The sequence below is a fragment of the Triticum dicoccoides genome, chromosome 3B (genome assembly GCF_002162155.2).
Source record: "Triticum dicoccoides isolate Atlit2015 ecotype Zavitan chromosome 3B, WEW_v2.0, whole genome shotgun sequence".
Lineage (NCBI taxonomy): Eukaryota > Viridiplantae > Streptophyta > Magnoliopsida > Poales > Poaceae > Triticum > Triticum dicoccoides.
The window spans coordinates 329,063,734-329,069,456 of NC_041385.1; positions in this window are offsets into that span (position 1 = coordinate 329,063,734).

Genomic DNA, 5,723 nt, shown 5'->3' on the forward strand with positions numbered 1-5,723 from the left:
GGGCGGGTCGGGTGGCGGGTTGGGGAGGGGCGGCGGTGGGGTATTTAAGAGGGGGGTGGCGGCTTGGGGGAGGGGGCAAGGCGGCGGCGGCGCAGAGGAGTCCGGCTCGGACTTGGAGTCCGGGTCGGCGGCGGCGCGGGCTGACCTGGCTCGGCAGGGCCTTTGGCCCACTCGGGCGTGGAGATTTTTTTTAAAATAATTCCGCCGAACTAAGAAAAATCCTAGAAAAATAAATAAAAAACTAAAAATGCCAAAACAAATTTTCACGGTCTAAATAAAATATTTAGAACAAGATGAACATTTTCTTTGCCCTAAAATGCAGTTTTTGAAAAACGTGCAATTTTTCCTAAATTCAAATAAAATAGCAAAACACCAAAATAAATCTTAGTTGATTTTTTTATTAAATCCTCTTTATTTTGGGAAAGTCATTTTATTCCCTCTCTCATATTTTTTATAGTTGAAATAATTGAAGATAAAATAAATAAAATCAATGATTCTATTTTCAAAATTTGAGAAAACTCAAATATGAAAATAACGAAATCCCCAACTCTCTCCGAGGGTCCTTGAGTTGTTTAGAATTTCTGGATCAGGCCAAAGAAATAAAATATAATATGCATTGATGATCTAGTGTATAACATTCCAAATTGAAAATTTCGGAGGTTACAGACCAGTATTATCACAAAATATTTTCGTTGGACCCGATGCACTAGGTATGACACCTAGATCGGATATGAACTCCTTCATCCAGACTCCTTCATTTGCTGCTTCCGAAGCAGCTATGCACTCCACTTCACACGTACACCCCACCACGACGCTTTGCTTGGAATTGCACCAACTGACAGCTCCACCATTCAATAAAAATAAGTATCCTGATTGTGACTTAGAGTCGTCCTGTCACACCCTAGCTAGTTCATGCATTAGAGTGTTGCATCATATTTACTCTTTCATCAGAAACTTGAAATGGGGATGACAGAACCCCCAGCCCCCTCTGAAACCAACTAGGGTTTACTAAAAACTTTTTCAATGAACCTGAAATGCCCTTCTAAAATGCCCATCATTTTTGTCTTGGTTCAGAACCTCTGCCAAAAGTGATGCACATTTTCCTAGGCCATCTTAGGGTTTGTGAATTAAATCATAAATATTTGAATTTGGGCATTTAAAATTATATAAAATATTTAAATGCTCAAATATCTCCAAACTAAAATGTTTCATGTTGGAAATAATCCAACTATGGACCAGGAGTAGTTTGGTGATTTTAGGAGTTGCCTAAGTATTTTTATTAATTGAACAAAGTTGCAGAAGTATTAAAAAAACAGAAAACAGAGAAAAATAGAAAAGCTTACCTGGCGCCAGCACCCGGCCCACCTGCCGGCCCAGCCCAGCGCCGCTCCAGCGAGCTGCTTGCCGGCCAGGCAGGCAGGCAGGTGCCCGACGGCGACCGCAGCGCGCGCCACGCACCTGCTCGCCGCCTCGCTGCTCCCCTCGCCCGGTGACGTCGTGGATCGCCCTCCCTCTCTCCCCCGAACCCCCCCAGACACCCCCTCTCCTCTCCAACTCCTCCCCCTCGCGCTCCCCCGCCATGACCGACGCCACCACCGCCGTGCCTACGTCGTAGCCGTGCTCCCCGCCGCCCGTGCATCCTCTCGTCGTGTCCAGGAGCTCCTCCGCTGTCCACTTCATCGAGCAAGCCGAGCCCCGAGCGCTCGCAACGCCCGAGTCCACCGCAACGACCTCGCCCGAACCGCCGTCACCGGAGATCCCCTTCAACGCCGTCGTCGCTCCGGTCCGTCCCCGGCCGCACCAAGGGCTTCGTCGAACTCCCCGTGAGCTTAGCCATCTTCCCCTCTCTTCTTTTCTTGCTCCCGAGCCGTGTAGCGACCTCCCGGAGCTCAACCGCACCCACCGCCGTGGAGCTCGTCGCCGACGTGCTCCCGGTCATCCTCCGGCCACTCCACGGTGTCCATCATGCTCACCGCGTCACGTAGCACCTAACTGCTACTCCCCGCACCTCACCGACCCCCCTAGCGACAAGTTCGACTTCGGCCGAACTCCGATGGCCGCCAAAGTTGTCGCCGGCGCCAACTCCGGCCACCCCGACCCCAACGGACTCCACCAAGAGCTGCGGCTCGTCCTCAGCTCCACTCCGGTGGTCTCCGCGACCCATTTGGTGGCCGAAACGGCCAAAACCACTTCCGCCGCCGCGTCGGGCTCGCCGGCGGCTAAACGCCGGTGCAGCCGACCCGGGTTTGACCACGGGTGGGCCCTGGTTGACTCCCCTGAGTCAATGACAGGTGGGGCCCAGCCCTGTTAACTAATTAGGATTAGTTTAAATTAATTTTAGTTTAATTAATCACACTGACACGCGGGACCCACTGTCAGGTTTGACCCGGACGTGTCCCGTTGACCTGCTGATGTCACACTGACGTCAGGCTGACGCAGTAATTGATTTTCTGGATTTAATCTAATATAGGAAATTCCAGAATATAGTTTAAACTTCAAAAATTCATAACTTTTATTCTGTAACTCCAAATCAGACAAATTATATATGAAAAATGATCAGAAAAATCCAATCTATCCATCTGTACTATTTTCATGCATGATTAAACAAGTTAACTTGATGTTTAATGCAGAACAAGGAAAAACACTTTAAAGGGCCATGTTTGAGTTTGAAATTTGAATCTTTGATTCAAATTGGTTCAAACCCCTCTGGTCTTAGTTGCATTAGCCCAACTCACTCATATTGCCATGTTTCATGCATGCATCATATTGTTGCACATTGTTTGGTGATGGTTGTGTATCGGTGTTCTTGCGGCAGGTTCTGCCTCCGAGGAGTACCGTGATTACCCTAACGAAGAACCATATCAGTGCATCGAACCATCAGGCAAGCAACCAACCATTTGATCATATCGATACAATCCCATGTTCTCGCTCCTGCTCTCTTTTACTGCATTAAGACAACGCGTTCAAACTGCTGTGTGCTACGGTAGTTGAACCCACTTCCTCTGCATGACCTGTCATTGCCACAGTAACTAGATGAAACCCCCTAGCATGTGTAGGAGTTGATTGAGCCATATGTATGTGTTGTTCCTACCTTGCTATGCCTGCTATGCTTAGAGTCGTGTCAGGTCTGGTTCATCTGGGTGATGGGCTAGAGTGAAATGATTATGTCGGTAATGAGAGTGGTGTGGTGAACACGATTTGGTGAAGGTATCGATGAGAGGCCATGTAGGAGTACATGGTGGGTTGTTTCATTGAAGCCGACCTTAAGCACTGAGATCTGCATGTGTGATTTAAGATACAACTACTACCATGCATTGGGCCCTGAAATATGACCCCGCTCGACTTCTTATTCACCCTAGCTCTCTGTCCAGGAGTTGCAAGTAGTTTCTGGTGTTTGTAGCCTACTGGAGGCCGTGGACAGCGCTGACCGTAGGGGTGGGCTGTGATGCGGTAGGTACGTGGCACGGTGTACCGAATACCCGTTAGGTATCTCGGGAACCCTGTTCACATCGTTTGGGGCTGTGAGCGAAACCTCGGCCGGGTCTCCTCATGGATGGAACCCGAATAGGCGATAAACCTGGACTAGAGACTTAGGTGTTTAGGTAGGTCGTGGTCTACACCCACGTCGGCTTTCGCTTGAAGTCTGCCGAGCACATGTCGTGTGCAGACGCTAAGTGGTGGAAACATGTATGAAGAAGTACACCCCTGCAGGGTTAACATGATCTATTCGAATAGTCGCGTCCGCGGTAAAGGACTACTTGGTTGCCTATACAGTTCATAGACAAGTAAATGGAAACTACTAAAAGCCTCAAGATAAGTGTGAGTGCCGAGGATGGCCCTTCCGTAGGAAGACGGAGGTGGATCCTCGGTAGTGTATTGAAGTGGTGAGTAGTGGACTCGTGTACGCAAAACCATTTCAAGTTGGAGTCTCGTAGGATAGTCTAGCCAAGAGTCAAAGCTGGCTTGCTGCAATAACTCCACCAACCCTTCTTGATAATGTGCATGTATGGAGGATCTGATGTAAGTCTTGCTGAGTACCTTTGTACTCATGTTGCTATAATTTACATTTTACAGAAGACGCTGCAACCCCTTCTGATGGGTTCTTCGTAGACGTTGACATCAATGAGTAGGCTAAGGCCCAGGTGGTGATCCTAAGCTTGTGAAGGACCACGTAGTATAGCTAGGCTTTCCAAGCCTCTTTTATTTTACTAGTTGTCTGTACTCAGACAAGTTACTTCCGCTGCTGGTTTGTATGACTGTATGACTTGAATGCTGGGTCGTGTGACCCGTACCTTTGTGTATGTTATGTATGGCTATCTGAGCCTTAAATAAAGTACTTGTGTCATAGAGTCATGTTGTGATGCCTTGTTGTATTTGCACATATCGAGCATATTGTGTGTATGATTGAAATGCTTGGTATGTGTGGGATCTGACTATCTAGTTGTTTATCCTTAGTAGCCTCTCTTACCGGGAAATGTCTCCTAGTGTTACCACTGAGCCATGGTAGCTTGCTACTGCTCTGGAACACTTAGGCTGGCCGGCATGTGTCCTTCTTCGTTCCCGTGTCTGTCCCTTCGGGGAAATGTCACGCATTGAGTACCGGAGTCCTGTTAGCCCGCTACAGCCCGGTTTACCGGAGTCCTGCTAGCCCAGTGCTACAGCCCGGACCCACTTGCTGATGACCGACACGTTCGTTGCTGGGTCATGGATGTCTGTCCCTGTAAGTCTGTGCCACTTTCGGTTTACGACTAGCCATGTCAGCCCGGGCTCCTTATCATATGGGTGCTAGCGACACTATCATATACGTGTGCCAAAAGGCGCAAACGGTCCCGGGCAAAGGTAAGGCGACACCCGTGGGAATACCGTGCGTGAGGCCGCAAAGTAATATGAGGTGTTACATGCTAGACCTATGTGGCATTGAGTCGGGGTCCTGACAGCGTTGGTATTTCTGCTTCCTGAATCATATCCGTGGAGTGGACCACGAAACGCTTGATCTCCAAGATAATCTTACATATCGAGAGTACCCCATTCGTATCCTCGATCAGGCCGAGCGTACCACTCGACGTCATAATATCAAGTTTCTCAAAGTTCAATGGTCGCACCATTCTGAGGATGAAGCAACTTGGGAAAGGGAGGATCGTCTTCGACTCGAGTACCCCGCCTTCTTTCCGGAAGAACCTAAATCTCGGGACGAGATTCTTTTGAGTGGGGGTGAGTTGTCACACCCTAGCTAGTTCATGCATTAGAGTGTTGCATCATATTTACTCTTTCATCAGAAACTTGAAATGGGGATGACAGAACCCCCAGCCCCCTCTGAAACCAACTAGGGTTTACTAAAAACTTTTTCAATGAACCTGAAATGCCCTTCTAAAATGCCCATCATTTTTGTCTTGGTTCAGAACCTCTGCCAAAAGTGATGCACATTTTCCTAGGCCATCTTAGGGTTTGTGAATTAAATCATAAATATTTGAATTTGGGCATTTAAAATTATATAAAATATTTAAATGCTCAAATATCTCCAAACTAAAATGTTTCATGTTGGAAATAATCCAACTATGGACCAGGCGCCAGCACCCGGCCCACCTGCCGGCCCAGCCCAGCGCCGCTCCAGCGAGCTGCTTGCCGGCCAGGCAGGCAGGCAGGTGCCCGACGGCGACCGCAGCGCGCGCCACGCACCTGCTCGCCGCCTCGCCGCTCCCCTCGCCTGGTGACGTCGTGGATCG